The sequence below is a fragment of the Chiloscyllium punctatum genome, chromosome 15 (genome assembly GCF_047496795.1).
Source record: "Chiloscyllium punctatum isolate Juve2018m chromosome 15, sChiPun1.3, whole genome shotgun sequence".
Classification (NCBI taxonomy): domain Eukaryota; kingdom Metazoa; phylum Chordata; class Chondrichthyes; order Orectolobiformes; family Hemiscylliidae; genus Chiloscyllium; species Chiloscyllium punctatum.
This window is the reverse complement of record NC_092753.1, coordinates 80,108,967-80,136,049: the sequence shown is the minus strand read 5'-3', so window position 1 is coordinate 80,136,049 and position 27,083 is coordinate 80,108,967. Positions and strand designations below refer to the sequence as shown.

The window sequence follows — 27,083 nt, the reverse complement described above, 5'->3', positions numbered from 1 at the left end:
AACTGTACAAAAAGAAAACTTTAATTCGGCCACATTTGGAAATCTGCGCACAGTTCTGGTCGCCAAAAGGATGTGGATACTTGGGAAAAGGTGCAGGAAAGGTTTGCCAGGATGCTGCCTGGTCTGGAGGGTTTTAGTTAAATTTATTATTGCCACATGTACCCAAGTACAGTGAAATATTTGTTTTGTATGCAGTATACGCAGATCATAACATACAAAGATCATAGGGTGATCGAACAGAGCAGGAATACAAAGTTACAGCTACAGAGAAGGTGCACAAAAAGCAAGATTGACATTCTGGAGGAGGGGATGGATAAACTTGGAATGTCGTCATGGGAAGACAGAGGCTGAGGGGCTACCTGATAGAGGTCTTCAGAATTAAGTGAAGCATAGATTGGGAGGTTAGCCAGAAGCTGGTTCCTCATGGTGGAAAAGGTCAACTATAAGAGGGTAAAGGTGAGATGGAGGGGCAAAGTTTGGGAGAAGTGCAGAGAAAATTTTTCATGCAGAGAATGGTGGGTGGCTGCACGCACTGCCAGTGGAGGTGATGAAAGTAGACACGTTAGCAACATGTGAAGGTGTATCTTGGTAGACACAGGAGAGGTGAACAGAGGGATAGATATCATGTTTAGGCAATAAGTAGCTTCCAAAATAAGGATTAGGAATTGGTGCAGGCTTAGTGGGCCAAAGGGCCTGTCCTTGTCCTGTATTGTTCTTTGTCCAAGAAAGCTTAAAATCAGTAAGCCAACTAGTTCCTTGCTTTATGGGTACAGTCACAATGTTGAAAAGATATTTGGATAAGTACATGAAAAAGAAATGCTTGGAGGGATATGGACCAAGTACAGGCAAGTGGGACTTGTTCAGTGAAGGATTATGGTCAGGATGGACTGGTTGGACTGAATCTCTCCATGCTTCAGGCTCACTGCCTTTATTCCTGATGAAGGGCTTTTGCCCGAAACGTTGATTTCGCTGCTCGTTGGATGCTGCCTGAACTGCTGTGCTCTTCCAGCACCACTAATCCAGTATTTGGTTTTCAGCATCTGCAGTCATTCTTTTTACCTGGTTGGACTGAAGGATCTGTTTCCATGTTGTATAACCCTATAGTCAATCAATATGAACCCTCTAATTTAAGGCTACAAATGTTTAGAAAGACCAAACTGGGGGAAAAAGTAGCAGATTCTATTCAATGAACAATGTTCAAATTTAATTGAGATTAAAGGTTTTTAAAAAAAAAAGTAGCTTTGATTAAAACCTTCTAGCTTTTATGTATGCGCAACAGAAGAACATGAGCTACATCACCACCAGTTGATGGAAGGCTTATGGTATTAGGTTTGAATGGGAGGTGTGTGTCAGTTATTTTGAAATTTATTACAAACATTGATCCATTGTCTAGTAGAAATTTAAATGTTGTGGTGTATAGGAAATTAATGCTTTCCTTGTGTGTTATAGCTTTAAATTTAAATGAAACATGGATAATAGAAGAAATGAAGTAATTCAAATTTTGCTCTGCAAAACTAAATCACATTTTGTTTGTATTCATAAAGAGTTTGCTACTACACAATTGAATAAAGAATTTAGTAAGGATGTAAAAGGAGCCTCTAAAAATGTTAAAAGCAATCCTCATGCCAATCTCAAGCACCCTCAGTAAAAAGTGAATTGTATTCAGCCTTCAACGCAGCACGACCTTGCCATTCACACTACAAAGATCAAGGTGTTCCTCAGCCTAAACTATGCTTAACTAACTTCCTTCAATCATTGAAAAAGATTGCCTCCTACTATTCTCCTCCCTCAAATCACCTCCCTACTCCAGACAAGGCATGTTCCCCTCCCCAACAATGCTGATGTCGCACTTTCAGCTGGACAGATTCTAAAAGGTGATCCATATAAAGGGTTTCGCATCGTCAGGTGCACTATGGTGTTGGGGAGTCACGAGATATGAAAATGCAGAAAATGATCCTTCAGCCCATCAAATCTGCACCAGTCAAAATGTAGTGCCTATTGTAATCCCTTTCTCCAGCAACTGGCTCATTGCTTTGCAGGCCTTAGCATTGCAAGTGCACATCTAAATATTTCTGAAGTATTATGAAGGTTTCTGTCTCTACCCAGCTTTACAGCTAGTCAGTTCTAGATTCTCAACCCACTGAGTGAAAGTGGTTTTCTTCATTGTACTTTGCTCAAAACTGCATGAATCCATGTCAGACTTTGTTTACTCATTTTTTAGATTAAAATCAGCCTAAACATTATGGCACAGACAACAGCACGCAGGGGGCTAACACCTTCAACATATTCTCTGGGCTGACACCAATTGGTAAAGTTAACCTGAGAATGTAACTTTTAAAAATATGTTTTGCAATTTACATATGAAAGAAGTGAAACTAACCCATGGTCATTCTAACAGATGAGAGACTTGAATAATCAAGGTATTTTTCAACATATAATTTCAGTTACATCACACTGTAAACGTTTGCTATAAATTCTGTGTTTTACAATTGTGTCCTCCACAACCACCTGAAGGAGCAGCGCTCCGAAAGCTAGTGTGCTTCCAATTAAACCTGTTGGACTATAACCTGGTGTTGTGATTTTTAGCTTTGTATATCCCTTCTCATTCTCCTCTGCTCCAAGGGAAACAAGCCCAAATCGGTCTTCATAACTGAAACTCTACAAGCCACACCATATCCTGGTCAATCTCCTCTGCACCCTCCCTAATGTAATCACATCCTTCTGGTAATGTGGATTCTAGAACTGCGCACAGTACTCCAGCTGTTGCCTAATTAGCATTTTCAAACAACAAGAGTTCCAGCATAACCTTCCTGCTCTTAAACTCTGTTCCTTTGCGAACAAAGGTGATGCTCAATATGCCTTCTTAAACACCTTGTCTACTGGTCCTACTACCTTAAGTGATTGGTAGCCATGTCCATAAATGGTCCCCCTCATCTTGGTGTTCCCCAGGATCGTATCGATCATCATGTATTCCTTTCCCGTGTTTGTCCTCCCAAGTGCATCACCTCACTTAGCAGATTGAATTCCATTTGCCACTGATCAGCCCATCTAACCTGTAACCCAAGCCTGTCCACATCATTGTTTACCACCCCACAAATTTTTGTATCCTTTGCAAACTTAAGTGATCAATCCTCCTACATCGAAGTGGAAATCATTCTTATAAGCCACAAACAGCAAGGTTCCCAGTCTGATCCCTGTGGGACCCCATTGGATACAGGCTTCCTTCCACAAAAATTTCCTTCAACCATGACCGCCCCTTAAAACCAAAAGTATCAACGTGATTAGATACTTCAACTAATCTATTTTGATTTGCACTCCTCAGTGCACTTTAGAGGGGCTAGGAAAAGCTCCAAGTAAATCCAAATAAAAACTGAAGTAAATGGTGTGAAAACAAACAACCAGAGTATTCATGAATATGGTAACTGGATCCCACAGCAATAGGAAATCATGAAGCCACATGCACCCATGACTGGCACCTACATCTTAAATGGGACTGATATTTAAACAGATTTACCAACTCAAGACTGGGCATCCATGACTTGCTGTAGGCCACCAACAGAACCGTACTCCAAACAAACAATCTGCAATCTCATTGCTCATGGGGCTTTTGCTCGAAATGTCGATTTTCCTGCTCCTCAGATGCTGCCTGACCTGCTGTGCTTTTCCAGCACCACTCTAATGTAGACTCTGATCTGCAGTCCTTGTTTTTACCTACCATATCATCATGCTAGGGGATCAATCCTGGTTCAAATAAGAGTGCAGGAGGGCAATCCATGAGCAACACAAACGTTGGCTGAAGGAGACAGAGAGCTCTTCAGTCCTGCCACATCCAGTTATGAATAGCAGTGGACAACTTAACAACTCACTGGAAATGGGGCTTTCTAATTGGCATTAATTGTGTTGGAAATGCTTCAGCCTTGTCCACAATCTTCACTTCAAAACGCTGAGTTAATAACCCTGCTCCACCTCCTCCTGACTTTCCAGCATCACAAATGCCAGTCTGCAGCCAAATTCAATTGACTCCATGTGACATCAAAAAACTGACTGGAGGCGGAAACAATGCAAAAAGGTCGTGTATCTTGAAAATATTCTGGCTGTGGTATTAAACATTTGTGTCCTCCTAAACAAGCCACCCCTACCTCAAGCAATCCACGGCTGTTACAATACTGGCACCCACCCAGTAACGTGGACAATTGCCCAGTTATATCCTGCCCTCAAAAACATATAGGAAAACTTCAACATAGCTAATTACCACCCCATATGACTATCCCTGATCAATTAGATGGAAGGGATCATTGGCAGTGCAGTCAAGTGGCATCTGCAGAGCAGTAACCTGTTCACTGACATCAAAGAGCTCTAGTGAAATGGTGTGGAAATTGGGGGGCAAAAAAGAAAAATCAATCATGGTTTGGAATCATAGCTGGCACATAGGAAGATAGTTGTAGTTGTTGGAGGTCAGTCCCCTCCTTTCAAGGTGATCTCTACAGGAATTCCTCAGGGTAGTGTCCTCAGCTCAACTATCTTCAATTGCTTTAAAATGTCTTCCCTTTAAATCACAAGATCAACAATGGAGAAGTTTGCTGTGACTGCGTTCACGATGTAGAGTTGCCGGTGTTGGATCGAGGTGGACAAGGTCAGAAGTCACACAACACCAAGTTATAGTCCAGTAGATTTATTTGAAATCATTTGATTATATTTGATTTCAAATAAACCTGTTGGACTATAACCTGGTGTTGTGTGACTTCTGACCTTGCATAACATTCAGCATCATTCTTGACTTGTAGGACTACGTAGTAGTCCACATCCAAATACAGCAAGACCTAGAGAAAATCCAGGGTTTTGCGGGCAAGTCACAAGTGACATTCGAGCTACACAATACCAAAGCAACAGCTGTCTCCAACTAGAGAGAATCTAACTATTTCTCCTTAGCATTCAATGACATTACTTTTGCTAACTTCCCCACTAACATGGTGGGGGCTCCAACTGACCAGAACTGAACTAAACCAGCCATGTAAATACAGTGGTTACAAATATAGATCAGAGGTTAAAAACTGAGCAAGGAATTCTCCTCCCGTTTTCCCAGTACCTGTCCACCTTGTCCTCAAGGCACAAGTAGAGTGTGATAGATTTCTCCCCACTTGGATTTCAAATCCAATCCAAGCCTCGAATACCACACATATTGCCCTTGCAACTCCCATAGATCAAAAGCTTGGATACACTTAAATCAACATCCCATTATGCTGAAAACAAAAATTCTAATAATTCAAAATAAAGCATGTTTCAGGGTTCTTGCCAAGTTCCTTCTCTCAAAACATCAAAAAGAAAGTTAAATAATCATTCTCCTCATGTGCTGTTTTGCAACTGGCGTTTTGTGCCAACTTACGACTACATTTATTCCCCTATAAAGCAACTGCACTTTCTAAAGCAAGAAAAAAAGATGAGCTTCTTCATACATTGACATGAGCAAATGGTGCTATCAAAATGGCAGCTCTTTCAAACAGCATCAACAGAAGATGAACTCAAAATTCTTCTTGGCAACTCGAAGAAAAAGTCAATTCAGGATAGGAATATCACAGTGAATGTTACAGTGTAGGGAAAAGATAGTCAATTTGTATTCAGTGAGCACAATGTTTATTAAAAGTATGAGGTATTTAAGAGTTTTATTTTCAAATAGAAAGTATGTATGTAAAACCTGGGATTTTATTTTGGTGGATAGACTTGAGGATAGACAAGTCCCCCGGGCCTGACGGGATATATCCTAGGATTATGTGGGAAGCAAGAGAGGAAATTGCAGTACCGTTGGCAATGATCTTCTCATCTTCACTGGCAACTGGGGTGGTACCAGGGGACTGGAGAGTAGCGAATGTTGTGCCCCTGTTCAAAAAAGGGAATAGGGATAACCCCGGGAATTACAGGCCAGTTAGTCTTACTTCTGTGGTAGGCAAAGTAATGGAAAGGGTACTGAGGGATAGGATTTACGAGTATCTGGAAAGACACTGCTTGATTAGGGACAGCCAGCACGGATTTGTGAAGGGTAGGTCTTGCCTTACAAGTCTTATTGAATTCTTCGAGGAGGTGACCAAGCATGTGGATGAGGGTAGAGCAGTGGATGTAGTGTACATGGATTTTAGTAAGGCATTTGATAAGGTTCCCCATGGTAGGCTTATGCGGAAAGTCAGGAGGCATGGGACAGAGGGAAATTTGGCCAATTGGATAGAAAACTGGCTAACCGGTCGAAGTCAGAGAGTGGTGGTAGATGGTAAATATTCAGCATGGAGTCCAGTTACAAGTGGAGTTCCGCAGGGATCAGTTCTGGGTCCTCTGCTGTTTGTAATTTTTATTAATGACTTAGAGGAGGGAGTCGAAGGGTGGGTCAGTAAATTTGCAGATGATACAAAGATAGGTGGAGTTGTGGACAGCGAGGAGGGCTGTTGTCGGCTGCAGAGGGACTTAGATATGATGCAGAGCTGGGCTGAGGAGTGGCAGATGGAGTTCAACCCTGCCAAGTGTGAGGTTGTCCATTTTGGAAGAACAAATAAGAATGCGGAATACAGGGTTAATGGTAGGGTTCTTGGTCAGGTGGAGGAACAGAGGGATCTTGGGGTCTATGTACATAGATCTTTGAAGGTTGCCACTCAGGTGGATAGAGTTTGTAAGAAGGCCTATGGAGTATTATCGTTCATTAGCAGAGGGATTGAATTCAAGAGTCGTGAGGTGATGTTGCAGCTGTACAGGACTTTGGTTAGGCCACATTTGGAGTACTGTGTGCAGTTCTGGTCGCCTCACTTTAGGAAAGATGTGGAAGCTTTGGAGAGGGTGCAGAGAAGATTTACCAGGATGTTGCCTGGAATGGAGAGTAGGTCGTACGAGGATAGGTTGAGAGTTCTCGGCCTTTTCTCGTTAGAACGGCGAAGGATGAGGGGTGACTTGATAGAGGTTTATAAGATGATCAGAGGAATAGATAGAGTAGACAGTCAGAAACTTTTTCCCCGGGTACAACAGAGTGTTACAAGGGGACATAAATTTAAGGTGAAGGGTGGAAGGTATAGGGGAGATGTCAGGGGTGGGTTCTTTACCCAGAGAGTGGTGGGGGCATGGAATGCGCTGTCCGAGGGAGTGGTAGAGTCAGATTCATTGGCGACCTTTAAGCGGCATTTGGATAGGTACATGGATGGGTGCTTAATCTAGGATAGAAGTTCGGCACAACATCGTGGGCCGAAGGGCCTGTTCTGTGCTGTATTGTTCTATGTTCTATGTTCTATGTTCTATGGTGGAATATATAACAGCATCGCTCATGATTGAAGGGATTTAAATAAATGCATAACTTGTTTTTAAAAAAGGAAAGACAGCTGTCCCTGGGAGTAAGAGGCCATTAGCCTGCTGTACCAGAACAGGAATCACACACATGGACTATTTTGGTATCGTCATTTGAAGTGAAAAATAATCTTGCAAAAAGCACACACAATGAGAATGGAGAGCATTAACTTATCCGAGATGCGGTCACTTTAAAACTAACAGATTGCGTTGCCTCCATTCTGAACGACTGTTTACTATGAGGTAATCCTTTCCAACAATCACTTGATACAAATTATGTTCAGCAGATGTCTGTGCCAAGGCTCCCACACTCCCAAGTGAGGCAAAGCAATGGACCAACCCATCCACCAAAATTTGAAAAGACTTCAAAACGTGACAAACCTAAGCGCTCAAGGCTGGAATGATCTCTCCTGACCAAAAGCATGAACAGCATTGGCTGCACTGACAAATGTAAGATGGTAATCACAGAAGGGTAATCTCATTTGTTACATATGAGCAGAGATTGGCCTCAGATCTGCTCCTGTCTCATAATATTCTTAAAGACCTCAAATGGGTTCCTGGCTTAGATTTTTCTAAAAATACAAGTCAATTTCCTGTGAAAAAAAAACCTCATTGAATATTTAAGCAGGTTTAGGGCATGATAAATAACTTTAAAAAGTAACACCACTCCTCAGTGCTGACACGCCTTTCCAACTTAACCGGTTCTTGATGCTACATCACAAGAGCAAATTACATCAGCAATTTCTTGCCAGTGGGAAGAGAAATTTACAAATGCTTCTGCAGGCATCCCAAAGCAATAAAAACAATGAGCTGGACAGGAACCCGATGAAAGTAAGCAATAACTATGTTCAGAGCTCCCAATGAGCAATTTGATTCCAATTACTTCCATGCCACCTGTCATATGCACAGTTATTTTGCTATGAACAGAAGGAAAATTCACCCACAAACTGCAGGAGCAGACCTGCTCCTATCACATCAACCTGCTCAAAGTGGAAACCCCTTGATTCCCAAGTGGTAACCAACCATTAAGGAAAAAAAAACAAAAATAAAATTAACGTGTGGCAATTATCTAAGCTTGGGGCAGCAAAACTCAATATACAAAATCAAAGATGCTGGAAATCTGAAAACAAGGGGAGAAAATATTAGAAAGACTCAGCAAAATCTGTGGACAGAGGAAGAGTTAATTTTTCAAGGGACCTTTCATCCGAATTTCTGAATCCATTTGAAACATGAACTCTGACTCTCTCTCTCTCTCTCCATAGATGCAGCTAGACCTATACAATGTTCCCAGCATTAAATTTTAAAACAGAAGATTAATATTTCATAGCCATTTTCAATCATGGTTGCTTGCAATAACAGAAGCTAATCCTCTGGCCCACATCCAAAAAGGGGGGCATGCTTGCATGATATAGGTGAATGCACCCACCCCTTCAATCCATCATCACTTTTCAAAGAGGACAACAGAAGTAAATATGGGAATTTTCATGGCAGATGGAGGTGGAAAGGTTAAAACATAAGAATAAAAACCTAACAGAAAAAAATCAAAATATCATACTGCATAGCAACACCGCTTTGAAAATGTAATACCTTACATTTTATCTATACAGTTCAGAAACAGTTTCACCAAGTGGTTAGCAGATATACTAAAGAAAAATACATGAATTACATGCAACTACAATGCAAACTGAGAATGTTAGTTTCAACAGAAAATGCTGGAGAAACTCCGGTCTGGCAGCATCTATGGAGAGAGAAACAGTGTTAATTTTGAGTCCAATATGACTCTTTAGAACTTTTCCTGATTTCGGAGGAGTCAGAGAGACTTAAAATGTTAACCATTTCTCTCTCTCTCTCCAAAAGATGCTGACTGATTGGAGTTTTTCCAGCATTTTCTGTTTTATTTCAGATTTTCAGCATCTGCAATATGTTGCTTTAACTTGTTATTCTCAGCGATTGGTTTTAAATTAGATCTGGTAGTGAAAGATTTTGCCATTATTATCTGTTCATAAAACGTGGGCATCAACAGCAAGTTTGTCTATCTTAGACAGTTAAGGCAGTGGTACAGCTCAGCTCAGGTACTGTAGATACACTCTCAGAAGTTGGGGAAATTCAGTCATGGCAAAATTGGAACCTTACAGGGAATTAGTGATGTTCTTCGTTGGAGATAGTCATTGCCTGGCATTTGTCTTACAAATGCACCTTGCCACATAGCAGCCCAAACATGAACATTTGCAGCAAGTGGAAAAGGTACTGCTTTGTTTTGTTCCCCTAAAAATGAACAATTGGGAAGCAATAATGCAAGCAGCAACATGGATCCACACTGCTGATCCTATGATGGAAGCAAGGTGGTTCAATGATAATTGGGTTAGGGGACTACCCAGAGGAACTCCTTCAGTGATATCCTGGTGCTGAGGTGACCTTTCCAATCCTAAAACGGTCTGTATATCTCTCGGTCTCTGTGTGTATTTATTGTCAGTCCCTAGGTGCCCTCAAGGAGGTGGTGACAAGCTGACTTCTTGAACTGCTACAGCTCATGTGCAGTTGATAGATCCATCATGCCATTGAAGAGGGAATTTGATCCAATGATCACCAAGTGACCTCCAAAAGCCAATGACTCCGACTGATAAGGCTTCAGACTTGAATTCTCACTAACCAAATGAATGCCATACTGGAGGCCATATTCCATTAAATGCTACTTTCATGTCAAGGGGGAGTCTCAGTCAGTCTCACCTAAAGAATTTGGCTCTTTTGTCTATGTTTGGACCAAGGCTGGAATGAAGTCCAGAATCAAATTGCTCTGGCAGAACCCAAACTCATCTCATGGGAGCCTACTGAATTAAAGAATAAATTATGGTGATAATGCACCACAACACAATAGAGGATGTCATCAGGTGAAGATGGGACTTTACCACAATAACACTGTGCTCTGTTCAAAGCTGTCAAGGATACATACATCAAGGAAAAGTAAGCAGGAGAGGATGGATTCACGCATATTTTCCTTTTACCGTCGGCCACAGTTTCAGTCTGAGAGCTATGTCCTTCAGGACCCAGCCAGTTCGATCAGTAGTGGTGTTACCAGGTCACTCTTGGTGATGGACCTTCAAACCCCCCCCCCCCCCCCCCCCCCAAGTACATTTTGTGCTCACTCAACCTCTTCCAAATAACGTTCAATGTTGAGGAGTACTGATGTTAATCAGTAGTGAGATTCTTTGTCTATGTTGATCTGATGTAGAGAACTCTGGGTTTACTCTTACCCAACAGTGTCACCATCTTGAAGCGAACTACCCTGCTGCTAGAACACAGCATACATATGGTTACACAGATGTCTTGGACATTGATAACATCAGGCTATTACTTGACCAATCTATGAGACTGGTGTCCCAATTTCTGAAATGTTAGTGTCATGGCCAAAGGATTTGATGAAAGATCTGAAATAAAATTATATTTTCTTTGCGTTTAAATCCTGTTCCTCTAAATCTTGGTGGACTCAAAATAATTGCCAAGGATAATCACATAATTCTATTTCCAAAAACCTCTGAACTGCTAGACATTCCAGCTAGAACTGTCAAAATGCAGGCAGATTATTTACTTCCAAGCAGATCTGGAAAAAGGAAAGCCTCAAAATCCATTCTACTGAAGTGGCCACAAAGGAGTTTAGTAATGGAAACTCTGAGGGAGATTAGTTCACAAAGATGGGCCCTGAATATTAAAATGCCTGTTATTATCACATGGCGGAAATCTGAGCTTATTGAATTGCGCTATGCAATTTTAGGATTCTAAGTCAGTTGCTCTTTGACCTCCAAAAGGGAGAGCAGGACTCCAGATTGAGAGGCTGCCTGCCTCAGATCCTTCATCTTTGTTTCCAAGTTGGCAGCTGGAAAGAAGTTGACACTTGGCCTGCAAGGAGGCAAAATACTGGACATAACTCACCCAGGAAACTAGCACTGGACAGACCAAGTAAAATGGCAGATTTCCTACCCTAGAAGGATATTCATCAACCAAGTGTTTTTAATCACAATATCCATCTGATAGTTAATAGCCACCTTTAAATGAGACAAACACTTTAGTCCAGATTTACATTGGTATTGGGATTCCTTAAATTCAACATTTTCCTAACATTTCCTATGGAGCATGAGATTTCATTTAACAACTTTTACAGCAACAGTTAAACTTTGAAAGTTCTAGCATTTGAAAACAAAAGGGAAGAATGACAAAAAACACTGAGGTCATGATGCCCTTTGAACTCATTTTATCAATTTATCTGCCGCAACGTAGTCTATTATTATGTGTTTTAGTTTCAAAAGTAAATAATATTTGTTCTTAGGAAGAATGGTCAACTAACTCTCAGATAAAGGTGAACAAGGGGTCAACTAGATTAGATTAGATTACTTACAGTGTGGAAACGGGCCCTTCGGCCCAACAGGTCCACACCGCCCCGCTGAAGCGCAACCCACCCATACCCCTACAGTTACCCCTTACCTAACACTACGGGCAATTTAGCATGGCCAATTCACCTGACCTGCACATCTTTGGACTGTGGGAGGAAACCGGAGCACCCGGAGGAAACCCACGCAGACACGGGGAGAACGTGCAAACTCCACACAGTTATTCGCCTGAGGCGGGAATTGAACCTGGGTCTCTGGCGCTGTGAGGCAGCAGTGCTAACCACTGTGCCACCGTGCCGCCAGCTGACCCATTGACCGAAAAACATTCATACAATTGATTGACAGACCACGAGTTGCCTGTCTCTGGAAATATGATATAACACCAATTGCTCAGGCACAGAGAGGAGTCCCCATGGAGTGTTCCTCAGAGAGCTGTCTTCTCCCAAAAAAAAAGATGGGCCAGAAAAGAAGGGAAGGAAAACCCAAGGAAGAGTTCCTTGCACCCTTGGCTAGAGAGCAGGATGCTGCTTCCACAACTTTAATGAGACCAACACATTCAGTCTAACGGCTGGTTTGTTCTCTGGTATCAGTGAACCATTCCCAATTGTATGGTTTCTTTAACTGAAGAACGTATCATATCAAGTACTGCTTCTTAAATTCGGAAAACTTTTACAAATACCTGTCTGCCTAGGAGAGAGAACTGATCATGAATCCACCAAAGTCACCACATATTAAATTTACCCAGAGGCTATGGTGAGGTTTAAACCCATGCCTATGGAGCAATAGTTCAGGCCTCTGAATTCCTGGCGTTACCACAATGTTAACCATCGTGGCATGCTTCTCAAAAAAGGCAGTGCAATGTTTGCAAATCCTGCATTCCCAAGAGAAATAAATTGAAAAAAAAATAAAAGTACGATTTTATGTGCAATGCAAGTACCGAAGATAATCAAAGTAACCTAAGCAAATTTATATAAAACTTGGAGGCAAAAGGAGGGCTGGGTTTGGAGTGTCAGATGTTAACGCCAAACCGGAGAATGGTGTATCCAAGATGCAGCCTACCAACTCAGTAACTAATCGGAGCACAATTCGGCTGTTCAACTCCTCGAGCCTGACCCTTGAAAGACATCAGTGTGACGCAGCTGGCTTCTCGAATGTAAGCCAGGGGAAACGAGGAAAGGCTTTGTACCAAGCACCGAAGTGTAAATGACAATGCAAATAGAAATGACTGCAAATACTCAGCACGTCTGACAACAACATCAGTGGAGGGAGAAACAGTTAACTTTGTGACACAATGATAGTTAGAGGGACAGGTAGTTTTGAGGAAGCAGGGAGGCCGCAGAAGGACTTGGATGGGCTATAAGAATGAGCAAAGTAGTACCTCATAGAATACAATGTGGGAAAGTGAGAAGTTATGCACTTGGCAGGAAGAATAGAGGAGTACTATTTTCTAAATGGGCAGAGGATTTGGAAATCTGAAGCACGATGGCATGGCAGTCCTAGTTCAGGATTCCTCTGAAGGGTTAACCCGCAGGTTCAGTTGGCAGTTAGGAAGACAAATGCATTAATTTCAAGATGGCTGGAATGCAAGAGCAGGGGTGTACTGCTGATGCAGTGTAAGGCTCCGGACAGACCACATTTGGAACATTGAGAGCAGTTTGGGACCCATATCAAAAGGAAGGATGTGCTGACCTTGAAGGAGGTTCACAAGAATGATCCCAGGCCTTATGAGAAGTGGTTCAGGACTCTGGGTTTGTACTGCATAGAGTTTAGAAGAATTGGGTGGGGGTGGTGGATCTTATTGAAATGTACAGTATACTGAGAGGCATGGAGAGAGTGGACGTGGAGAAGATATTCCACTAGAGGGAGAAACCTGGCCCTGAGGACCTAGCCTCACAGTGAAGGGATGATCCTCTAGAACTGAGATAAAGGAGGAATTTTCTTCAGCTAGAGGGTGGTTAGTCTGTGAAACTCATTACTGCAGGGGACCCTGGAGGCCAAATTATTGAGTGCATTTAAGACAGAGGTAGGCTCTTGCTTACTAAGGGGATCAAGGGCTATAGAGAGAAAGCAGGAACACAAGGTTTGGAAACACATCAGCCATGATCAAATGGCTGAGCAGTCCCAACGGGCTGAATGGCCTAATTCTGCTCCTATATCTATGATCTTCTGCATCCAATATGACTTGTCTGACTTGTTAAAGATAAGCTGTACTTGACAAATAAAGGAGAAGAATTATGAAAACATTTCTAAAACGTCAGCAAGTTAGAAATGAAAATGGATTTGATGCAGAAATCTCAATAGATTGACAAACAAAAGACAGATTGAGCAGAATTAGTGTTTTAACCATCTAACGGAAGAATTGAAAACACTCAACTTTGTAGCTTAACTAGATCAGCAAAGGCAGTTGTGAATTATCTTGGTTTTGGAAAACATACCGTTTTCGTTCACTCACTGAAGAGTTGACAAAAGGGAGGGAAATGTTTTACAAAAAAGTAAATAAATGTGCCTCCCTTCCCCACCACAACATCTCACATTTAAATCATTTGACTTCAAAACTCAGCAGCTGTTTTGCAGTTTTAATTTGCAATTCTGTTGGTCTTTTCAAGGATACACATTCTACCATCCTTGGTAGAACAGTAACCAATTTGCAGGGTGACTTTAGATAAGCGAGGTGCATTTTCAGCATTTTTCCTTCAAAAACAGAACAATGGGTTTGGTAACATTGAGTTAAGACAAACTTGATATTTTAGCATTTTGATCTATTCTTCACAGGTGTCGCTGATAAAACCAGCATATGTTATCAATCCCTAACTGCCCTTGAAATGAATGGCTGACTGGGCCATTTCAGAGGGCAGTTAACAATACATCCACATTGCAATGTAATTGGAGATTCATGTCGGTCAGACCAGCTAATGACAGCAGTAAAGGTTATCAAATCATTTGGGTCAATGGGCTGAGTGGCAGATGGAGTTTAATTTCGATAAATGTATTGCCTTTTGGCAAAACAAACAAAGGCAGGACTTATACAATTAATGGTAAGATCCTGAGTAATGTTGTAGAACAGACGGACCTGGGGGTTCAGGTGCATAATTCTTTGAAATTTGCGTCACAGATTAACAGGGTGGTTAAGAAGGCAATTAGCAAGCTCGTTTGTATTGCTCAGACCTCTGAGTATACGAGTTGGGACATCATGTTGAGGACATTGATGAGGCCTGTTCTGGAGTACTGGGTCCAGTTCTGGTCATCATGTTATAGGAAAGATATTATCAAATTGGAGTCAGTTCACAAAAGACTGATGATGCTGCTGGGGATGGAGGGTTTGCGTTATAAAAGTCAGCTGGATAGGCTGGATTTTTTTTCCCACTGGAGCATAGGAGGTGGAGGGTGACCTTAGAAAGGTTGATAAAATGAGAGACATAATTAAGGTGTTTTCGGTAAGGTTAGGGGGGGAATTCAAAACTATTTTTCAGATGTGAGGAGAAAAGGTTCAAACAAAAAAAAGACAAGGACACCTTTTCTGTTTTTACAGAGATTGGTTCGTGTGTGGAATGAACCGCCAGAGGAAGTGGTGGGTGCAGGTACTGTTTCAACGTTTAAAAAGACATTTGGATAATTCCTTGCTTATAAAGCCATTACTACTTTCAATATTATGAGCAAATTATCTAGGCTGACATATACATATTCCACTGAAGGAGTACTGCACTATCAGCTAGGCCATTTCCTCAGATATGACATTAAACCAAAGAGCAGTCTATTCTTTCAGGTGAAAATGAAACCACTATTTTCAGAAGAGCAGCACGTTCTGTCCAATATTTTATCTCAACAAATATCACTTCTGAAAATAACTTTTCACTTGCTGTGCTCAATTTAGTTACTATGTTTTCCATAAAATAACTGTGACTAATTTCCAAAGTATATAATTGATTTATAAAAGCACTTGAGGAATCTGAAGGCCATTAACGGGGCAAGATGCTACCATGTCTTTGTTTTAAGATAGATCTTTAACTGGAAGTTTAAAATCTAAGAGCCACTAGCTCACCTTCCAAATTTGTCCTAAGCTAAAGATGAGCTTTCCCCTCAATGACCCACCTAAAATGTATAGCTAACCACTGGCGTCGAATCCACAAGGACAATTCACATTCCATCACTCAACAGTGCACCCAGTTAGATATATTAACTCTTTATCCCCTTTCAGAGTAAACTCCATGAAACCCAGCTACAAAAAAAAATCCAATTGGACATTTGTAAGTTAGAATCAGATGTATGACATACATATTCGAAAAGTATGGTGCTGGAAAAGCACAGCCAGTCAGGCAGAGTCCGAGGAGCAGGAGAGTTGACGTTGAGCATAAGCTCATCAGGAAAGTGATGCCTCATTCCTTAAGAAGAGTTAATGCTCGAAATGTCAACTCTCCTGCTCCTTGGACGCTGCCTGACCAGCTGTGGTTTTCCAGCATCACACTTTTAAACTCTGATCTCCAGCATCTGCAGTCCTCAATTTCTCCTAGTTATATGACATACATATACAATCAAAATAAAAAGTAGTCTATTTGGCCCCTTCAGCCTGCTCTGCCAATCAAGATCAGGGCTGATCGTTTGCACTTCAAACGCCACTTACCTCAGATTCCCTTCCCGACAGAAAGCTTTAAAAGGCTTTCAATGATCCACCTTCCACTATGTTAGAGGGTTCCAAAGTTGCACAATCCTCCCAGACAAGGCAATGCTCATCTGTCCTAAATGTACAACACCTAATTTTAAGTGTCCCCTAGTTCTGGAGTCATCCACAAGAGGCAACATCCTTTCCACATAGAACTTGAAAGGCCTTGATCAAGTCTCCATTTCAAACAAGTCACCCGTCACTCTTTTAAACTCTATTAGAAACAATTCCAACCTTTCTCACCGAGACAACCTGCCTTTGCTATTCCCTGCTGAAATTGAATGTTAGCTTTCTATGATTTCAGCACAAGGATTCTCAACTCCTTTCACACCCAGCATTCCAAATTCCTCCCCCAACATATAAATGCTGCCTCCTCCACATTTCACCAGCTCTGACTAAGAGTCATCCAGATTCCAAAATGTTAGATTCTTTTTTCCTGGATGCTGCCTGACCCACTGATCTTCAACATTTGTTTTCGATTTCCACTGCAGTACATAGGTAAAATATTCTCTCTTATGGAGAGCAAAACCATTGATATTTTGACAGTCGACCAATGGAAATTCTTATTTTGAAACAGTTTATAATCAAATTTTGTACAAACAATAATTAAATGTGGAACTAACTTGGCACTGAAATGGACTTTTATTATAGATTTTCTACCTGCTAAAAAGGGAAAGCAATAGAGTTAACAAATGCAAGGATTTGGATTTAAATGCTGTACTCATTGCTCCTAAGCTTACAATTCTTGTCCACCTTCTTTTTCTAACATGCATTCATAGCAATTTCACTTCATTGTAATTGGCTTGCCTCATTTTTCCTTCAACAGTTTGTGGATACACATCATTCTGAATTTTTTTCATTTATTGTAAAACATCTCAAAATTTAACTATTGTAACCATGTCAAAATAAATGTTTAAAACATTGAGTCAAATCAAATTTATGCTTCTCATTTTAAAATGATAATCCAAACCATATTTTAGTATTGCAAAAAAAAAGCTAAAAGTCTTAAACACAGACTAGTCTGGTATATCTATGCTTTATACTAAATTTGTTTTTGCGATTAAGAGGTTTACTTCAGCAGCTGCACAGAAGGAAATATTTTGTCTATAGCGGTCAAGTGCTGTTTAAAAAAAATATATGAAAATCTGCAGAAAGATGTTAGGCCCAAACATAATGCATTTTTCCTTTACTGGTGATCATACACTGTTTTACATATAACAAACGTCAGTAAAAATAAATCTGTTTGGAACATATGCACCATTGCATTAATTCTAGAGCACTCCTTGTGTCTCAGAGCACGTTACAAGTTGCTGTAAACACTGGTCAAGTCAGAGAGGATGGAAGAGATCATGAAAGGCAAAGACAAAATCAAAAGCATTGCTGATTTGAGGGTTCTAAAGGAATGGGAAAATGATTAGCAATTCAAAGTGGGGGAGAGCGGTTTAAAATGCAGGTAGTAAAGGGTGCAAAGTAGGTAGAGCACAAGCAAGACTGGAAGACACCTGCGGGTATAGGCAGAAGATGATGATGAAAACCTACATGGGAAGGCTACAGAGGGAACCCATAGTAAAGTCAACCTATTGTGGGAAATCAAGTAGACCTTGTTCAAGAGAGGAATGATGGGAACGAGAGATATCAAACTGCTCAATAGGGACAATGCCCTCACCACTTTCAGTTCAGTTTTTAAAACAATGAAAGGAACAGTGAGCATCAACAGTACAAATATATTGCAAGATAAACAAAACACCAGAAATAAAAGTTAGAGATGCTCATTTAATAAGTCAGAGTGAGCAATGGAACTTGAGTCGTCACCAAACTGTCAATTGCCAATGATGGCACTAATCTACTACCTCAGTGTTAAAGTGATGACTATTCGTTCCCCAGTTTGGTGCCTGCAGTTTAATGTGTATTTCCTATACACTAGTAGCAACTCCTGCAGTTCTGCTTTTTAATAATACTGAAGATAATAAGGGATTAGTGCAGTCACAGATGGACCAGACACTGCCTGGAGGAAGAACACTTATTTGAAATTTGGGTTGATCCTTCGCCCCAAATTTACATCACAAATTAGCTTAGATACATTTGAAGACAGACCAATCATGCTTAACAATGTTCAGCCAAAACAATATTGCAAGTGCAACCTTGATGTTGCAGCATGGAATCCAAAATCATTAATCAAGACAAACAACTTTTATGTATGTAATGTAATCAAAACAATACACCTTCCTGATGCTTTTCACAGAACCATTATTAGACCATACGTTCAACAAGTCACGTTAACAAATATTAAGTCAGTTCACAAAAACTTGGACAAGGGGGGTAGTTTTTAAAAGAGAATCTTAAAAGGGGATGAGAACAAGCCAGACAGGCTTCTGGGTAGAATTCCAGGACTTAGGCCCTAATTGAAGTACAGATGTCACCAGAGAAATTAAAATTGAGAATTTTGAAGAGGCAATATTTGAAGGAATGCAGGTATCTGGGGAGGGCTATTGGTCTGGAGATGAGAAATAGGGCATAAAAGGTAATGTTTAAGTTTGAAATGAAAGATAATTTTACCCCATTATCAAAAGATTTTGTTTTCAAAAAAAACTCATATTTGATTTTTAACAATGCCTTTTAAATAAATTTAAAAATTCAAAATAAAATTGTTTTATAGCCATAAACTGTTGGAGACGACGAGCTAATTAAAATGAAGTGAAATCGACCTTAGGGGATAGATAGTTCTTCTCAATTAGCTGGCTTAAACCTATAATAAAAATTCTAAAAATGGTGAAAAAACACACTAGTACAAATGAAACTGCCCAAAACACAACATTGACTAGTACTCCACAATATTGGAACATGCTGATAACAGATAAATAACATCTCAAGCGACCATTCAAAATGCAGTTTTATAAGTGAAACAACATGAGGCATTTACATATAATAAGTGTTGGGGGCGGGGGGGTAAAGGCAACGACAAAAAAATGAAAATAGAAAAAGGGGTGAGGTGGGGAAAAAATTATATTCTTAGTTGCAAAAAATAAAACTAACGTCATACTACACTTGGAACCAAAGCATTGCAAATAAATAGAATGAGGCTGAAACAAATTGCACGGGCTAAAACATTTGTGGAGTTTGTCGACAGAAGTTAAAGTGAAAAAGCAGCCTGATTTTAAAAAAATCAGATCCTGATTGTACCCAGTGCATCAGGAAGGGAATAATCATGGTCATCACCTCACACTGCGTGCGTGGTATTGAAATAAATCATCCAACCAGCTGTCCTCTGGGATGCATCGTTTTAAAACAACGTCCCATATTACTGAAACACAGTAACTGCTTTGTTTGTGAGGATGGTGCAAAGCCAGAGATTAATATTGCAACACCGCCTTGAAAACACAGGGATAGTTCAAGGGCATAAGAAGAAACTGAATTATAATAATAACGTCCCTACACTTCTACCGCCCGATAGGAAAAAAAAGGGGAAAATACTGAAAAAGCGAAGAGAGGAAGATGGACGATAGAAAGAACACGGAAAACAGAGACAGTACTCACCAGCCTGAAAAAGCACAGCACCAGAGGGAAGGCACTATGGTGTTGCTGGGAGTCTGCTAAAGGATTTATTCAGGGAGAGAGAGATGTATAATTACACCCACTGGGCTGGAGTGTTACTGAATTGTTACAGTGTAACCACTGAGCGAGCTGACATTTCCGCCTCTGGATGTAGCATTACCCGGGCTGGCCAGGGGGAGACCCAGATTGGAGAGGCTGTCTCTCAGAGCTCAGCTCGGCTCATCAGGGCGTTCCTCCTGCCCTCTCACAACTCCCTCTCCATGAAAGTACGGTCCATCCCTCCTTCCCCGGCGTTCTGGGCAGCGCTTCGTCCTCAGCCTGGTTCAGTAGACGGCTCTCACTCCCTGCCACACGCCGAGGTGGCACAGTCCAATCCCAGCTGATCCCAAAGACATCCACACAGCAGTCTCCCTTCCCTGAGTGAGTCAGTCCTGTGATAAACATCACAGAGATAGCAGGGAGAATGTGCATCTTTTTCTATACGTCTCCAAGGTCTATTTACAGCAGATCATCTTCAATGACAATACTCCTTGCGAAACACTTGTCTGTTTATAATAACTGTAGTAATTGGGTCTCCATCTAATCACATTACAACTTATTTATTGTTTTTGTGCCTGCGTTTTACCCAGTCCAACCTCTTTTTCTTACACGCTGTTCATCTGTCATTCGTCACAGTTCTGATAATAGGTTGTGTCTAATAAATGTGCACTCTTTTCTCTCCCATTACACATGTGATCCGACTAGGATTCTAAATTCAATGCCTGATAGGGATTTAGGTACAGTTTCAATTCTAGCCTTCAGGGACACCCAGTATGCTATTGGGAATAGGGGAGTTTCAGCTTTTAAAATGATTATATAGTCCAGATGTTGTGAGACCTGGAGGATGTGATGTAAGGTTTGACATTTTTGTATTTAATTATTTTAGAGTTTGGATTTTGAACTGGTGGTATGTGAGTTTTCATCTCTGTGCATGAGAAGGTTTCATAATTAAACTTGCCAGTCTTTCTGGAGCCACGATTTTCAAACCAGTATGTCTCAGAGCACAGCTGGCTGGGGAGTAAGCCTGGAGTAATCATGTGAATTTATTTGCATTGTGGGTGTCTTTTAATTGGAGAGAGAAAACATCAAAAGGCATTAGCTTGTTTTTGATTTAGGAGAATTAATTATCGATTGGAAAACTATTTGGACAGTTCACAGAAGACCAATGTGTCAGTTCAGAACAGGCAGGAAATTGATTACCATGGTGTAATCATTTTAGTTTGAAAATTCAATCACATTCCCATCAGTGCATCTTTCACAATGAACATCCTGAGGGTTATCATTGAGCAAAAACTGAACTGGACTAGTCATTGTCAATACTGTGGTTCCAAAAGCAGGTTAGAGGCGAGATGAGATTCCTTACAATGTGGAAACAGGCCACTTTACCCAATAAGTGCACACCAACTCTGAAGTGTAACACACCCAAACCAGTTCCCACTGACTAATGCACCTAACACTATGGGCAATTTAGCATGGCCAATCCACCTGACCTGCTCATCTTTGGATTCTGGAAGGAAACCAGAGCACCCAGAGAAAACCAACACAGACACAGGGAGAATGTGCAAACTCCACACACACAGTCGCCCGAGGTTGCAATCAAACTGCTGCTGTGAGGCTTCAGTGCTAACCACTGAGCCACCAGGCCACCTTAGGACAGAAGTACTGCAGTAAGCAACTCGTCTCCTGACTTCCCAAAGCCTGTCCATCACCTCCAAGATGCAAGTCAGGAGTGTGATGGAATACTGCCTGGATGGGTGCAGCTCCAACAACATTCAAGAAGGTTGGCACCACAAAGCAGCCCGCCTGATTGGCACCACATATGCAAACATTCACTCCCTCCACTACCATTGCCTAGAAGGAGCAATGTGTATTGTTATGAGGATGTGGGTGTACCTTTAAGAGAGTTGAAAGCTCGCAGAACTACCTGACAGCATCACGTGTTCTCTATAAGGTAACAATGTAACACTTGGTTGAAAGCTAGATTAGTTGGGCTGCCTTCACAACAATATTTTCGATAAGATGCACTGCAGACATTCAGCAAGGCTCCTTAGGCAGCACCTTTCAAACCCACAACCACTTCCATCTAGAAGGACAAAAGGCAACAGATTAATGGAGACACACTATCTTCAAGCCATTCACCATCCTGACTTGGAGTCGCCTTTTCTTCACGGTCACTGGGGCAAACTCCTTGGCATGGGAGCTCAATTATTAGCACTGCTGTCTCACAGCACCAGGGACCCAGGTTCAATTCCTGCCTCGGGTGACTATGCAGAGCTTGCACATTCTCCCTGTGTCTGCATGGGTTTCCACTGGGTGCTCCAGTTTCGTTCCACAGTCCAAAACATGCAGGGTAGGCAGGTTGGTCATGATAAATTGCCCATAGTGTTCAAGGATGTGTTGGCTAGGAGTGTAGCCATGAAAAATGCACAGTTATAGGGATAGGGGAAGGATGGGATGCTGTTCGGACAGTCGGTGCAGATTTGATGGGCCAAATGGCCTGCTTCCAGATTGTCGAGATTCTATGATTCTAATAACATTGTGGGTTTACAAAGCGGGAGCACTGACCAGGGGGCTGCCGGGAAGGTGAGTCACTGATTTAAAAACTTACCTCATGTATAGGCAGGATGCAGACTGAGCAGGAGCAGATAGGGACTGCTGAGGAAGTGAAGTATTATATTTGGGTGGTTGCTTTATCCGAAACACTACTTAGGTAGTGTCTCTCACCCATCCTCCTCCTCTAACCAAACAAAAGGTTCTGCGCACCAGATTGGTAAGGTAGTTTTTAAAAATTCTTTATTTTTCAACAGTTTCTTTGGGAATTTAGAATAGTGGGAATGGAGGTTAGGGCAGTTGAATGTTCCTCCTGCAGAATGTGGGAGGTTAGGGTTACCTGTTGACTGCATCTGCTGGAAGTGCGCCCAACTCCAGCTCCTCGAAAAATGCGTTAGGGAACTGGAGCTGGAGCTGGACGAACTTTGGATCATTCGGGAGGAGGAGGGGCTTATTGAGAGGAGTTAAAGGGAACTAGTCACAAGAAAAAAGCAGATGAGTTACAGCCAGGGGATGGAAAGGGAACAGGCAGACAGTGCAGAGATCCCCTGTGGCTGTTCCCCTCATTAACAAGTATACCGTTTTGGATACTGTTGAGGGGGACAACTTAAGAGGGGTAAGCCATGGGGTACAGGTCTCTGGCAAAAAGTCTGTCCCTCTTGTTCAGAAGGGAAGGGGGATATGAGCAGAGCATTAGTCATGGTTGGTGTGTTGCCTCCCAGGTGCCAGAGTTCATGATGTCTCGGACTGTGTTTTTGGGATCATTGAGGGGGAAGGAGAGCAGCCCCAGGTCGTGTTCCACATAGGCACTAATGACATAGGTAGGAAAAGGGATGGGCATTTAAGGCAGAAATTCAGGAAGCTAGGGTAGAAGCTAACAGCTAGAACAAACAAACTTGTTATCTCTGGTTTGTTGCCCGGGCCACATGCTAGCGAGGCAAGGAATGGGGAGAGAGAGGAGTTGAACACGTGGCTACAGGGATGGTGCAGGCGAGAGGGTTTTGGATACCTGGGCCCATTCTGGGGTAGGTGGGATCTCTATAAACAAGATGGTCTACACCTGAACCAGCAGGTTAACAATATCCTGGAGAGGGGGTGGGGGGTTGCTAATGCTCTTCGGGAGGGTTTAAACTAATTCAGCAGGGGGGGATGGGAACCTAAATTGTAGTTCCAGTGAGGTCATGAATAAGGTTTCAAGACTGCAGGAGTACCAGCAGGCAGGTAGGTGGTTTGAAGTGTGTCGACTTCAACGCCAGGAGCATCTGGAATAAGGCGGGTGAACCTGCAGCATGGGTTGGTACCTGGGACTTCAATGTTGTGACCATTTCAAAGACATGAATAGTTTAGGGACAGGAATGGTTGTTGCAGGTTCCAGGATTTAGATGTTTCAGTAAGACCAGAGAAGATGATAAAAGAGGGGGAGGTGTGGCATTGTTAGTAAAGGACAGTATTACGGTGGCAGGAAAGACACTTGAGGACTCGTCTACTGAGGTAGTATGGGCTGAGGTTAGAAACAGGAAAGGAGAGGTCACCCTTTTGGGAGTTCTATAGGCCTCCGAATAGTTTCAGGAATGTAGTGGAAAGGATAGCGAAGACGATTCTGGATAGGAGTGAGAATAACAGAGTAGTTGTTATTGGATCTTTAACTTTCCAAATATTGACTAGAAATACTATAGTTCGAGCACTTTAGATGGGTGCGTTTTTGTCCAAACACAGTCTGTAGACAGGCCAAAAAGGGGTGAGGCCACATTGGATTTGGTACTGGGAAATGAACATGGCCAGATGTTAGATTTGGAGCTAGGTGAGCACTTTGGTAATAGTGACTACAATTCGGTTATGTTTACTTTAGTGATAGAAAGGGATAGGTATATACTGCAGGACAGGAGTTATAGCTGGGGGGAAAAGCAATAATGATGTGATTAGGCAAGATTTAGGATGCATAGGATAGGGAAGGAAACTGCAGGGGATGGGCACAATTGAAATGTGGAGCTTATTCAAGGAACAGCCATGGCATGTCCTTGATAAGTATGTACCAGGCAGGGAGGAAGTGGTCAAGCGAGGGAGCCGTGGTTTACTAAAGAAGTTGAATCTCTTGTCAAGAGGACGAAGAAGGTTTGTGTTAGGATGAAACGTGAAGGCTCAGTTAGGGCGCTTGAGAGTTACAAGTTAACCAGAAAAGACCAAAAGAAAGAACTAAAAAGAGCGAGGATGGGACATGAGAAGTCGTTGGCAGATAGGAGCAAGGAAAACCCTAAAGCTTTCTGTGGGTGTATCAGGAATAAAAGAATGAGGAGAGTAAGATTAGGGCCCATCAAGGACAATAATGGGAAGTTGTGTGTGGTGTCCGAGGAGATGGGGAAGCGTTAAATGAATATTTTTTCTCAGTATTCACACTGGAAAAAGACAGTATTTTCGAGGAGAATACTGAGATACAGGCTACTAGACTAGATGGGATTGAGGTTCACAAGGAGGAGGTGTTAACAATTCTGAAAAGTGCGAAAATTGATAAGTCTCCTGGGCTAGATGGGATTTATCCTTGGATTCTCTGGGAAGCCAGGGAGGAGATTGCCAAGCCTTTGGCTTTGATCTTTATGTCATCATTGTCTACAGGAATAGTGCCAGAAGACTGGAGGATAGCAAATGTTGTTCCATTGTTCAAGAGGGGGAGTAGAGACAAGCCTGGAAATTATAGACCAGTGAGCCTTACTTTGGTTGTTGGTAAAGTGTTGGAAAAAGTTATAAGAGATCGGATTTATAATCATCTAGAGGGGATTAAGTTGGTTAGTGATCGTCAACATTGTTTTATGAAGGGTAGGTCGTGTCTCACAAACCTTTTTGAGTTCTTTGAGAAGGTGACCAAACAGGTGGATGAGGGTAAAGCAGTTGATGTGGAGTATATGGATTTTAATAAGGTTCCCCGTGGTAGGCTATTACACAAAATGTGGAGGCATGAGAATGAGGGAGATTTAACAGTTTGGATCAGAAATTGGCTCACTGAAAGAAGACCAGAGGGTGGTGGTTGATGAGAAATGTTCATGCTGGAGTTCAGTTACTAGTGGTGTGCCGCAAGGATTGGTTTTAGGGAACTGCTGTATGTTATTTTCATAAATGACCTGGATAAGGGCATAGAAGGATGGGTTAGTAAATTTACAGATGACACTAAAGTTGGTGGATTTGTAAATAGTGCTGAAAGATGTTGTGGGTTACACAGGGACATAGATAAAAGTTGGTCTGAGAGGTGGCAACTGGAGTTTAATGCGGAAAAGTGTGAGGTGATTCACTTTGGAAGGAGCAACAGGAATAAAGAGTACTGGGCTAATGGTAAGATTCTTGGTGGTGTAGATGAGTAGAGAGATTTCAGTATCCATGTACGTAGATCCTTGAATGTTGCCACTCAGGTTGATGGGGTTGTTAAGAAGGCATACGGTGTGTTAGCTTTTATTGGTAGAGTGATTGAGTTTCAGAGCCATGAGCTCATGTTGCAGCTGTACAAAACTCTGGTGCAGCTGCACTTGGAGTATTGCGTACAGTTCTGGTCACCACATTATAGGAAGGATGTGGCAACATTGGAGAGGGTTCAGAGGAAATTTACAAGGATGTTGCCTGGTATGGAGGGAAGACCTTATAAGGAAAGGCTGAGGAACTTGAGGCCATTTTCATTAGAGAGAAGGTTGAGAGGTGATTTAATTGAGAAATATAAGATAATCAGAGGGTTAGAGAGGGTGAACAATGAGAGCCTTTTTCCTCAGATGGTGATGGCTAGCATGAAAAGACATAACTTTAAATTGAGGGGTGATAGATATAGGACAGATGTCAGAGGTGGTTTCTTTACTCAGAGAGTAGTATGGGCCTGGAATGTCCCGCCTGCAACAGTCGTAGACACGCCAACTTTAAGGGCATTTAAATGGTCATTGGATAGGCATATGGATGAGAATGGAATAGTTAGGATAGATGGGCTTCAGATTGGTTCCACAAGTTAGTGCAACATCGAGGATGGAAGGGCCTGTACTATGCTGTAATGTTGAATGTTCCTACCTACATCACTTAGACTGTAACAATTCTGAAGGCCAACTATGGTTAGATAATAAAGGTTGCCCTCGTCAGCAACACCCACATCCCAGGAATGAATAAAAAAAAGTTTGATTCTTAAAATAAAATTGACAGCATTATGTGCTTATGCTTCAGTGAAAGACCACTTTCATTAAAGAAAGAAAAAAGCAAAATGTGATCTATCAAGTGAGATTTCAGTCTTGAATCTGGATTTCTGGTTAAGATCAGCTGGGACCATTGTTGTACATTCTGGTATTTCCCACTAGATGGCAGTGATGACAGTTTTGAAGATTAAAAATCACACAACACCATAGTCCAACAGGTTTAATTGGAAGCAGAGCTTTTGGAGCTGTATTCCTTCGTCAGGTGGTTGCAATGCATTTTGTAAATGCTACATTCTGCAGCCACTGTGGGTTACTGATGAAGGGAGTAAATGTTTGTAGATCTGGTGCCAGTCAGTGGGCTGTCTTGCCCTGGATGATGTCCAGCTTCTTGAGTGTTGATGGAGCTACAGCAATCCAGGCAATTGGGGAGTATTC

At 41.7% G+C, this 27,083-nt stretch overlaps 1 protein-coding gene across 2 annotated transcripts in view; it reads right to left on the bottom strand.

Annotated features, from left to right (window-relative positions):
* dop1b (DOP1 leucine zipper like protein B) overlaps nucleotides 1-20,302 on the bottom strand; it is a 144,426-nt gene extending 124,124 nt beyond the window's left edge. Inside the window, exon 1 of one of the 2 annotated variants that reach the window (XM_072585618.1) lies at nucleotides 19,888-20,302. The gene's annotated coding sequence lies outside the window, so the exon portion shown is untranslated. The remainder of the gene's footprint in view (nucleotides 1-19,887) is intronic. The other variant, XM_072585610.1, reaches the window with a different exon arrangement.
* Nucleotides 20,303-27,083: the final 6,781 nt, after the last annotated feature.